This window comes from Elephas maximus, chromosome 5 (assembly GCF_024166365.1).
Source record: "Elephas maximus indicus isolate mEleMax1 chromosome 5, mEleMax1 primary haplotype, whole genome shotgun sequence".
Taxonomy (NCBI): domain Eukaryota; kingdom Metazoa; phylum Chordata; class Mammalia; order Proboscidea; family Elephantidae; genus Elephas; species Elephas maximus.
The window spans coordinates 60,933,271-60,946,485 of NC_064823.1; the positions used below are offsets into that span (position 1 = coordinate 60,933,271).

The following is a 13,215-nucleotide window of genomic DNA, read 5'->3' on the forward strand; positions in this document are numbered from 1 at the left end:
ATTTTAAGAGATGCTATAGTAGGTACTTTTTTTTTTTTATAGTAGGTACTTTAATAACTGGAGAATTCTTTTATGATGCAAATGACATCTCTTAAGTAAGAGGTTGTATAATGATATATAATTAAAAAAAACTTAGGTCATGTTTGTATTAAAGTTGGTGGATAGATTCAGTGCACTTAATTAAAACTCTTAGTCAAGAGTCAGTAATAGTACAACTTTAGGAAAATAATTTTAGTATGATTTGCCCACATTTTCATAGATAAAAAATCTAAAGAATTTTAAAGAGCTTTATTTCAACTTTTTAAGTGCATTGTATCCTATTTGTCATTATTGCACCCCTATTGGAAAAGCGTTTCGAGCTCTCTAGTAAAGACTGTTAAGACAGTAATGTAACAGAAACTTTTCTCAAGATGATTAGAACCATAAGAAAACAATTAGTTTCTCTTTACTTAGACATTTTAAGCATGAATTCTACTTTGTAATTTCTTTTCATCAACCTCTGTGATGTGCAGTTTCTGAATTTGGGATAATATTGTCTTAGATAAAAAGCATTTGCTACTCAAAATTTATTGTCTAAACAGGAGTATGGGAAATATGGGAAAGATATTTAAATTACGTAAGAAAACAAATGTTTTCAAGTACTTCACATACGACCACTTCTATTCCAAAAACCTGATAAACTACTCGGATTTATTGGCATTATAAATACTTAAACTGATTACAAATCATTATTTAACAACAAGTTTCCAAAGGCTTTATTTTGAATGCTAATAGCTCTTTTTTTTTTTTTTTTTAATATCTAGGTTATTTTAGTGAGTAGGAGCCAAGCTCTATTAAAAGAGTAATACTATCAGATCTGTAGCATTTGTTTTTAGGCTAACATTAACACATAGTCTTTGGACATATGCTAAAAGACAGGGACATCAATTTTAAATAGAATACCTGAATTCCTTAGGTCCTTTCAGGAATAAGTCTAATTACAAAGTCAAAAGTGTTGCGGTCTTTTTTTTTTTTTTTTAACAAGGCATCACACTGAGGAACTCTGATATAAATGGTTATTTACAAAAAATTACATAATGTGGTATAAAGTAACAGTGAGACATCTAATTCCACGCAGAAACGATAATTGATGTGTTACTGCTATCCTCCACAATTTAGTTTTCCCACGCTTGGGAGATATGCTGGGAATTAGTCTATTCCATCTTCTTAATGAGACTTATCTATTACCTCAGATAATGTATCTATTTTCTTCAACCCGCAGGACTAACTGCTTACTGGAGTGAAGTTTTCAGCAGTTATTAGAAAGAAAATTTACCAATAGATATAAAGGGAATAGTCTGTCTTCCCACGAATCTATGTGGCCAGGTAAAATGAACTGTCGTGGATATGCTGCTGTTACCAAAGGGATGTTGACTCCCACAGTTCCTGTGCAAGCTCACGAGAGCTACTTGCTATTTTCTATCATAATAGCAAGAGCTATATGCACAGCAATGTTTACTCACTTGATGATACTATGGGAGGCTTTAGTAACTCAGAGAAGAGGCTTGATAAAAATTGAGTACCATTCAGTTCTGATAACAATTGTCAGAGGGACTGAGTGGCTGGTCTCTTTATTTGGAAGTAGGTCTGGCAATCCTGTGTACATGAGATGTAGGCATTTGCAAAGCCTGTTATTTCTTTACTTTACCTTAAACCTGACATAATAAGTCTCTCAAATCTATCCCAAATCTCAGTGAATTACAAATGAAAGCAATGCAGCTAAGTGGGGAACTGATATATTTAAAGAGATTTGATGAGTAATTGTGGGAATGCTCTGCTATCCACGGTTGAGTAGCCAGTTTTATTTATTGGCTACAAAGTTGCTCAGAAGATTGAAAATTGTAGGAATATTTACCTTGTGTATTATACGGTAGTAAGCAATACTAGATACTACTCTATGTTTATTTGTATCTAGAAGAGAATAAAAAGATAATACCCTCTCATAAAAGGATCGTTGAGGTAGAAGTCAAACTATGCGAATTGCTGCAAGTAATGGCACTCTATATACAATAAATGGGCACACTACCATAGCAACAGGGGTAATTTAGTTAGCAGCTGAGCACTTAACCTTTTCAACACTAGGACTTGATCCCTTTGAGCTTCAGTGTTTCTCATCCATGGAATAGAACGATAATGTTGCTGTTATAAGTTGTTGTCTAGTTGGGTTTGACTTATGGAAACCCCATGTACAACAGAACAAAACATTGCCTAGTCCTGAGCCATCTTCACCATTATTGGTATGCTCCAGTCCATTGTTGTGGTCACTGTGTATTTTGAGTATCTTCCAAGCTGAGAGGCTTATCTCCCAGCACTACATTGAACAATACTTTGTTGTGATCCATAGGGTTTCATTGTCTCATTTTTGGAAGGAGATCACCAGGCCTTTCTTCCTAGTCTGTCCTAGTCTGGAAGCTCTGCTGAAACCTGTTCATCATGGATGACACTGTTGGTAGTCGACATACCAGCAGCATAGCTTCCAGCATCATCAAAAACCCACCCACTGCTGTTGAGTTGATTCCGACTCATAGCGACCCTATAGGACAGACTAGAACTGCCAGTATCATAGCAACTCACAAGTCACCACAGTCTGACAAACTGACAGCTAGAATGGTAGTATTGACTTTAAACTGTATCTTTTATATAAAGTGCTCAGCATGATATTTGACATATCTTAAGTGTTCAATAACAGGTAGCTATTATTGTCATCATTATAAAGACTAACGCAGCCCATCCACAGACATAGTGGAGTTCATTTGCAATAAGTTTCCAATTTGTCTCTTCAGAACTGAACACTGATACAGACAATCAACCAAAAAAAGAAAAGGAAAACAAAAACAAGAACAAAAAACAGTTGCCAGCAAGTCGATTCCAGCTCATGGCGATCCCACATGTTGCAGAGAAGAACTATGCTCCATAGGGTTTTTGACGCTGTGACCTTTCGGAAGCAAATGGTCAGGTTTTTCTTCTGAGGCACTTAGGGGTGGGTTTGAACTGCCAGCCTTTTGGTTAGTAGTCAAGCTTAACCATTTGTGCCACCCAGGGACAGATAATAGCCCAAACCCACTGTGCTGCCTAAGCTCAAATGCCTAGTCTGTTATCCTAAACAAGAAACAAATAGAATGTGAGAGGGTGAAATATTGAGAGTGTGGGTAAGGAAGCAGGCAGCTGCGAGAAGCCTATGAAAAGAGGTAGTCAGGGTGACACATGAAGCTTTTAGGAGGCTAAGCCAGGGGTCAGAGGCCTTGCAGAGACAGCGGGGACAGCCTCAACTTCAGTGTCACCACTTAATATGTTCTTAACCATGTTTTCACCAACCTCTCACTGACCTGGGTTTAGTTTGAGGGACAGAAGGTGATTTGGGGTGAGAACACTTTCATTTCAATACAACTAGCTCACTCTCTAGATCTCTTGTCAAATTGAGACCAAGGATGGCACTGAAGGCCCTGTCACCGTACAGCAAATTTACAGCTGCACAGGAAGCAACACAGTAAATCATTGTCCTTCCCAGGAAGGCAGCAATCAATAATGCCACAGGAGCATTTCCCCCAAGAACCAATAACTGCCTGGAACTGTGGGAGACCCGTTATAACACTGAGAATTTGATGTGGAAAAATGAGAGGCATAAAACAGTTCAGTCACCAAAAAGAAAAATACACTAAAAGCAACAGCAACCTAAGTTTAATTATAAAATCCTATTCTCACCCTAGGGAATTCATATATTCAGAGGCCAGCCAAAGATCAACAGAGAGCACAATGGGTAGATTTGGTAGGTGGATTATTTATAGGAATCTAACTCCTTGGCTTTTCATGAGATCAAATTTCAAATTTCATCCTGGGCACAAAAAACAAGTTTTTTCAGTTGATACTCAGAATTCACAACACTTGATCCTGTTGTCAGTGAGGTTAAAAATGTACCTTTATTGACAAAGTCAATACATTTTCACTCATATGGGCTTTTGGGAATTTGAGAGGAGTGATGGTAGCCCATCCCAGGTATAAACTGGACTTGGGAATTCCAGCTAGAGATATTGTGTCATAATGGGCTCTCAGTTCAATTCACCTCTAGTCATTCCTTTAACACATCCCCACAGCGATGCTTCCAACCTTCTCCACAAGTCCCAAACTTTGAACTGCACTTTTATCTGTCTCGTTCTTAGTAGAGGGTCTTATTTCCTGTTTTATTGAAAAGATTAAGCCACTGGCTAAAAACATCCTCATGTCGTTTAAGTGACATTACTCTCTTTTCCTTCTATCCTAACTTAAAAAAAATGTTCCTACTACTGGTCAAAGCTATTTTTTTTTTTTTTTGCTTTACCAAAGAGAAATGTATTCTTTTACAGTCTAGGAAGCTAGACATTCTAATTCAGGTGCCAGCTCTAGGGGAAGACTTTGTCTGTCTGTAATCAACTCTGGAGGAAGACCCTTGTCATCGATCTTCTCCTGGTCTAGGAGTGTCTCAGTGCAGGGACCGTGGGTACAAAGGACGCACTCTGCTCCTGGCACTGCTTTCTTGGTGGTATGAGGTCTTCCAGTCTCTCTGCTTGCTTGTCTTTTTTATGTCTCAAAAGAGATTGATTTAAGACACAATCTGATCTTGTAGATTGAGTCCTGCCTCATTAACATAACTGCAAAGCTAACTTTTAACAAAAGTCCCCAAATGCATGTGACTATTCCAGGGATTCTTCCTTTCAATCTTCAGCAGAATCACTTGTATTTCCTTTGCTACAAACCAGAGATTCTGGTTCACAAGTTCTGGGTTGGCATCATGGAATCTATATTTTTAAATAGCTCTCTCCCCAGGGGACTCTGATAATCAAGTAGACTTGGGGAAACCATTGATTTACCCATTCTTTGAACTCTCCCCCAAAGTTTGTTTATAGCCCTCTAATAACAGTTTTGTTCCTGTTCTGAAGTGATTTGATTCACCTCTTTCAAAGGCGTATAAGCTCCTTAGGTCAGGTAATGGCATCTTATGGATCTTGGATGCTCTGCATACTTGGCATGGGATGTTGCACGTAGGATGCATTCCATCAATACGCTGAATGGAAGGCAAAGTTTGAGAAGGGAAGCTGTACAACATGCACTCACCAGGTGGCAGTAGGTCGTCACAACAGTTAATAGTTTCTCACATTTATTGGGCACTCACCTCTTCTTTTACACTTCTTCACCTGGACTGTTCTAAGCTATTCACATGTGTAAGTCTCAGGATTACCCTGTGAGGTAGTACTGATTCTATCTCCATTTTTGCATATTAAGAAACTGAGGCAGGGGAAAGCAAAGTAATTTGTTTAAAGTCATATAGCTAGAGACTGTTGTTTTTTGGCAGGGAGAAGGGAAAAAAACCTCACACAAAGAAAGCATTATGTTAAAAAGCTAAGGTAATTAAAAATCATTACTTAGTTCTGTAGAAGGAGGACGAGGTCACTTTGGTGTTATAGAGGACTTGGCTATTTGAATAGAGCCTTGAAATTTTGAGAAAAAGGGTGGATGAACATTTCAGGAGGGGAAGAGATGAACTGAATGTTGGTAGATTAGTGGTCTTGGTTTTCCTCTCTGGTCCCTTCATCAGCTGGAGGAAGCTCAATGCCCCTCCCTGTCCCTCCCCTGTATATTCCATTCCAAGAGTAGAAAAAGCAGGGTGACTGATGACCAGCTCTATGAGACACAGAAGCCAACCGTGACTGTTTCTCCCATCAGTCACTAAGCTTCCATTTCCTCTTGAAAAGTTATCCCAACTCCCCTTGTTCTTTCCTAATTAATACCTTATCTTGTTTACAATAATTTCCATCACATCTTGCAATATTTATAAACTGTCTTCTAATTTATATATCCCTCTAAAAGTCCTTGTATCATCCAGGAAACAAATACATTTTGAGTAACAGCAAACTAGCACACACACTCACGCACATACATACACATACACACACATGCACACACACAATAAGGAAGAAATAAAAGGTAGGCATTCCTGCTCCCCTCCCCCTCAATAGAATGAAGAAAGGCATCAGGACAAAGGTATTACTTTGAATTGAGGCCAAATGTGACTACAGCTTACGTATTGCTGTTGTTGGGTGCCGGCGAGTCAATTCTGACTCATAGAGACCCAATACGACAGACTAAAACTGCCTAGGGTTTCTTAAGCTTTTATCTGTATGAAAGCAGATGCATCTCTACCTATTCAACAGTTGTTCTGGTTTACTCAACATTTATTACTTGGCAAGAACTCTTGACAACTACAGTGAAATATGAAGATACAGCACATTTATCATAGTGATCTATGTTTTCCTTTAGGCCTTTTTGTTAACATGAAACAACAAGAACACACACACACAAGGAAAGTTATTCAGTGCTCCTTCTTGCCTTGATTCCTTACCATCTCTCTCAGACTCCACATCATGCCAGACCTTGCAAGAAGTAGAACTGATCATTTGGGTCACACTGCAGTTATTTTTATGGATAAAAAATAGAAACGAAAAACCATGGGACATTTTTAGGTAAGTATATTTGCTATTTTATGCACATGGCTTTAAACAAAATCTTGGTTTAGATTCCTATAATCATTTAGTGCCTTCAGGCATTTCCCCACTGGCAGAAGTGACTCTCGACTCTAGTTCTAAGACAAGTTCCAACTAATTACCACTGGCCTCCCTAAAGCTCCCCTAGGAATCTTCTGCATGATGCAAAGAGGTTGCTGCTCCACAACTCTATTCTGCCTCTCAGACTGTGGAGTCTGCAGAATCGTTCTGGGTGAAAAATATTCTGTTGATGTTAGTGTCCAGAAGGATAATTTACACTAAAAACAAAAACCACACAAGCAAACAAATTAACTGTTGACCACACTTACAATTTTTGATGTTTTCAGGATGGATGGCCATGCTACTCTACACATATATCATCTGGAAAATTCTTAGATGGACGGCTTACTGCAGAGATTGACCCACACAGCGTGTCTGTATAATGTCTCAACTCAGACCTCATAATAAGCTTGTATCATCTTTTTTTGGTGGAAATTATGATTAATTTTATTTTTCATCTTTTCTTGATAGTAAATGATGCTTTTGGTCATAGCAATTTTTATACTTATTAATTTTTCTAGACATCAAATTTCCTTAAGTTGTTAGATATTGTATATTCAAGGATGCTTACTAATCCGGAAAATGAAGTAACCAGATAGTCTTTTCTTTTGAATGTCTTTGGTCAATGATATTAAATATTAGGTAGTATTTAATGAATCTGTACTTGATTATATAACAAATTAAAGGGTTTTAATATGCTACTTATCTGAATCGCTTAATTCATTTTACATATAACACTCTACTTGAACAATACTCTACTTGAACAATAGCTACATATATATGTGTGTGTATATGTATATATATATTACATATATATAGTGATTTTTGTGTATAAGGTGATTTAAAAAAAACCAAACTTGTTGTCATTGAGTCGATTCCAACTCATAGTGACCATAAGGTGATTAGTCTTTATAAAAAGCAAAACTAAACCAAAAGGTGATTAACCACTTTTTTCCAAAGTGCCCAATATGGCATAAAGGTCATTTAACAAATAATTTTTGGACACCTACAACATACCAGGCACTAAGCTTGTGCTGTAGAACAATTCCAAACAACAGGATATAGTCCTTGCCCTCACCCAGCATACAGCCCAATGGGGGACATAGAGATTAATCAAATGTAAGACCACAGCTTAGATGGTGCTATACCTGGGATTTATCTGTGGGGTCTATAATAAAGGTATTTGACTCATTCAGAAAATTCCAGGAGTTAGATGGAGATAGATAAATTTTGAAACAGACTTCTGACTCTTTAAGAAATTATTTGCTTTCACAGTTAAATTAAAGGGAGCAATAGAGAAGAGGAAAGTTCTTTATACACAGAAACTTTTTTTTTTGGCTTCCAATTAAATTGCATGTGCTTTTAAACAATTGCTTCCAACTTTGCTTCAGTGGAGTAATAGAATTTTGGATAAATATTTCAAAAAGTGTTATGGTCAGATTTAATAAATGTCATGTCACAGATTTTTAAAAAGGTATTACATACCTTTACAAGGTATAGTTTGAGAAGAATACACTATTGCCTTTTGTAATACGCATATGTACACACACAAAAAGGCAAGGATAAAAAACAGTATTCTCTCTCATCTGCCTGTATAAAAACCTTTTTTTTTTTTTTTTTTTGCCAGTACTTGCAAGCACATCTATTAAAGAGAATCAATTTCTTAGGTTTCTTTCAAGCAAGAAACAGACTGGACCAATTAGAAGAATTACAGTAGACACAATCACTGGATCTAGAAGTTTGTTTTAATCACTAAACTAAGCAAATGAAATGTCCCACTATGTAACAGAAAAGACCTGAAAATATACTAGGTTAAAATAATGTATTGGTTTAAATAACTTTGAAACTAAACATAAAACAAAATTATCACAACTATGAAAATGCATTGAGTCTTCTTTATTCAATCGTTTATGCTTTCTCCCATTTTGGTAGTCCTGCTGAGATGAAATTCAGGAGTCAAAACATTCCTTAAACAACTGTGGCTGAGAATGATTGCAACTCAAATGTAAAACTTTCAAGAATTTGTAGACAAAAATCAATATTGGTCTGCACACTTTGAGAGAGTTAACTACCCTGCCTTATGACTAATATTTAACCAAGCCACCAGAATAACCCAGCTGGGCTACCATGAAAAGGCATGAAGTAGAGCATTCTGATGCCATAGCTTTATGTGACTGTGACTATAATAGTATTACTCTTTTACAGCAGCTGTTGCATCGAATTCTTTTTTGTAGCTATCTTCTAGTGTAGTGACTGGGTATATTGATACACAATACATATTTGGCAAATGAATACTTAATAATTTCTCCCTTTTCACTACAAAATAATTTTTATGATACATAAACTTCAAGATACTGCATGCCCTTTATTCTTTCTCAACTTAAAAATTAGCTTTTATTTCAGTGCAATAGTTTCAGGGGTTCATCCAGCCTGAATGGGTCCAGAAAATCTGGATTCCATTAAGAAGTTGAAAAAAAAAAAAAAAACTGTCTTCTGAAATCTTCTTTGGACCTTTAAATAGCTTATCTTAAAGCTATTTTATGTATGCATGCTTTTAGCATTGTGCTCTTTTAAAGAATTATATGCATGAGATCAAATTGACAAAAGCAACTGTAAAAGATGGGAACCTTAAGGTGTAGTGAATTTAAGACAACGGTGGGGGAATAATTCAGAAAAGGACAGAGAGAATGGTAGCGCAACTTAAGAATGTAGTCAATGTGACTCAATTTTACATTTAGAAATTGTTGAAATGTTTTATTGGCTTTGTATACTTCCTCCAAAATGAAATTAAAAAAGAAAAAAGCTTTTAAAATGCAACAGGAAACTATACATGGAAAATTTTGACACAAAATATGCTGGTGCCTAGTGATATAACAGCTGTAGTAGTTCTAGCTACCCTGGGGTTTCTTTTAGAGTTAACGGAATCAGATAATCAAGCCCCTGCCACAAACAGGAGGTAGGCTAACAGGAACTAACTGGGACCACTGAAGGAAGTCCACTGCCAATCATCGTTTAATTTTTTTCTTTGATGAAAGAGGAGTTAACTCTGTCTGCAGCCACCACCACCATTACCACACCACAGCAAAAAGAAAACATCTCGTAACGTAGCATAACTAAAGCAATTGCAATTTTCGTATTTATTATAATTGAAAATGTAATTGTCTTTGTTTTCCAACAATACATTTAATTGGATAGTTAAACTTGGTTCCATATTTAGCTGCCAAGTCATTGCAAAAGAGAAGCACAGACTGGCTTAGTCCATGTTTTCCACTTTTTTAAATCAAATGCAAATGTAAAAAGAAATCCGTTTCCAAAGCTTCATAAATCGTGGCTTCCGCTCACAGGAGTATCTGCTATGAGGCTTAAGGGACCACCTCTGCCTTTTGGGAATCTTCTGTCCAAAATCAATTTCTCATTCTCATGGACATGAACAAAATATTATGTACTTTCAAAAATGTGCATCAGACTCTGCTGTGTAATGAACTTTGTTAAACCTGGGAAATTAGAATTCTGGCTGAGGGGTGTATTAAATTACTAGGAAGCAACATTTTTCCTCTTATTGAATTGACTTGTACTCTTTTTCTCTAAACCTTCTAAAATCTGCTATGATTCAGCAAAGGTGCATTTCAAATTGTTTACAAGGTCGATGATAACATTCTCAAGATGAAGTTTGGTTTTTGAAGTTTTCTTTTTTCAGAAAATTCACACTGGATCAATGAAAATATGATGAGGATGATGATGGTAGCAATAACAATTAGTGCAGCTCACCATTATTGAGCGTTTCTATGCTAAGTACTTTATATACATAAGTTCATCTCATAATAGTCTATAAGAAAGTTACTAAGAATATCCTTATTTTACAGATGAAGGGGCTGAGGTTCAGAGAAGTTAGGATGCTTGTGCCATGAGGGCAGGAGGGCTTAGTCTGGTTTGCTGCCTGTGACTGGAATAGTGCTTGGCGTTTAATGAGCATACGCACTCAGTATGTATTCATGGACTGGATGAATGAATGAATGAATGCTTGGAATGTATATGGGGAGGCTTACAAGGTATTAAATGATGAAACTGACAATGATAAAAAGAAGAGGATCATGAATAATAGCTCTAAAATCATTGCAAGAGTAACAATAAAGAAGGCTACATAGATGAGGTTAGTATGCTACTTAATCAATAGTGTTTGGATATGACAGCTCATTAAAATCACTTGGGAATCATTTTTTTAAAGTTATAATACATGAATGCTGTATAGAAATAAAAATTGTAAAGAAATATAAATTAAAAAGCAAAAGTACCTCTCTCTTGTTCTCCCTCTTTCCGAAATCTATGTCCCTGTTTGGCCACTCTTAACAGATTTATGTGTCTCTTTTGCACACCTAAACATAAACATATATACCACGAACACATTTATATTTCACTAAGAAGGTTATATCACAAAATCGTTGCACAATTTATTTTATTTATGTATACAGTGGATAATTCGTTGATGTAGAAATTCATTCTTTCACAATTGCCTGAGGTTCCACTGTATGGACATGCCATCATTTATTCAAATAGTCCTCTATTGATGGAAATACAGGTTTTTTTTTTTTAATATACTATAAACAAAGCCACAGTCAGTAAACATCCTTGCATGTACATCCTTCTACACCTGTTCAAATATATTGGTAGGATAAATTCCTAGATGTAAAATTACCAAGTGAAAGTATAGGCATACACGTTGTTAGTATGCATTGCCAACTTTCTCTTTCCAAAAATGCTGTAGCAATTTATTTGACAAGCTTTCAAGAAACACAGATTCCTGAGCCTATATTTAGGTCCAATGAATCAAAACTTTTCAAGTTTAGCCTGTGAATCTTTCTATGTTTTAAGAAAACGTCCCAGATAACACTGACGATGAGTCAGGTGTGGGAACCACTGGTCTGGATCATTCTCCCCCTTTTGAGCAGAAGTGAGTTTGAGATGGGAACTGAAATCAGCCTGAATACATAGAAGTATTTTTCTGAAACTATATAATAGCTAAATTATGAACAATTAGACATGAATAGTAATTTTTATTACTTTCAAATGTATTGTCTTATTTCAGTTTCATAATGATACCTTCAGATGGGGGGGAAAAAAACAAAGTGGAGCTCAGAAAATTTAAAATCATTCAAATAAAAAATGGTAGAGCCAAAGATTGGAATCCAGGTCCTTAGAATTTAAATTGTCCCTCCATTATACTATACAGGCAAGTAGAATTATCACTGTATTGTTCTAGAATTTAAGAATAAAGTACAAGCATTAGTCCAGGTTAAGCCTTATGGCTTTGAAGACATGAGTGGATGGAACCATGACTGATAAACATCTGTATCTATATACTTCGAAGGAGCCCTGGTGGTGCAATGTTTAAGTGCTTGGCTGCTAAGCAGAAGGTTGCTAGTTTAAACCCACCAGGAAGGTCACTGGTTTGAACCCACCAGCCTCTCTGTGGAAGAAAAGACCTAGCGATCTGCTCCTGTAAAGATTCTAAACCAAAACAAAACCCACTGCAGTGGGAGTCTACACCAATTCATGGTAACCCTACAAGACAGAGTAGAACTGCCCTACAGGGTTTCCAGTTTCCAAGTCTTTATGGAACTAGACTGTCACATCTTCCTCCCATACAGCATTTGAATTGCTGACCTTTTGGTTAGCAGCTGAGAGCTTAACTGGTGTGCTACCAGGGCTCCTTCCATAAAGATTACAGCCTAGAAAAACTAATGGGGAAATTCTACATTGTCCTATAGGGTTGTTAGGAGTCAGAATTGACTGGATGGCACACAACAGCAACAAAAACAATATCTATACATTTCACGTTCCAAAAGATCTGAGTCTGGAACTACATCAACTTCAGCAGCCAGGTTGGCCCTGGTTAATACCTCAAGAAATATTTTTCTTAGAAGTCAGTGATTAGGACAATTGGGATAATGGAAGTGATTAAAGAAATAGCTGTTTTGGATGGATCCAAGCCAAGCCCAGTGCCGTCGAATCAATACCAACTCATAGTGACCCTATAGGACAGAGTAGAACTGCCCCATAGAGTTTCCAAGGAGCGCCTGGGTGATTTGAACTACCGACCCTTTGGTTAGCAGCCGAAGCACTTAACCACTATGCCACCAGGGTTTCCTTTGTATGGATAAGAGAGTTAAATATAGCCAGATTGTGGAGGATGGAGAGCCCAGTGCCCAGCAGCTACCCAGGGTTCTGCCTAGCTTGTTGGAGGTGGGGCCACTGCTACTGGCTCTGAAGGATTTCTTCCAAAGCCTCAATCAAGGGTAATGTAAAACTTGCCTTTCAAAAAAATTTCTGTCTGAACAAGGATCAGCATGACATTTTTTTTTTTTTTCCATACAGGCAAATTTTATAGGGTTGTTAGGACTATTAAATGAAACAGTGAGTATGGCAACAGTACTTATTAAAATTCATAATGCTTCCAGAACTCAGGAAAATGATAAGGTCAACCAGAAAGTGAGATCCATGCATACTGATAGGCAGAAGAAGAAAGAACTAATATTTGTTAAGTACTTGGAATTTAATAGGAATTTTGACTTTCCCATTCTCTGAGGCTCTGGTCTAAGACAAG

At 36.8% G+C, this 13,215-nt stretch overlaps 1 protein-coding gene across 1 annotated transcript in view; it reads right to left on the minus strand.

Moving 5' to 3' along the window:
• GRID2 (glutamate ionotropic receptor delta type subunit 2) overlaps positions 1–13,215 on the minus strand; it is a 1,658,713-nt gene that overhangs the window by 19,146 nt on the left and 1,626,352 nt on the right. The window lies entirely within an intron of this gene.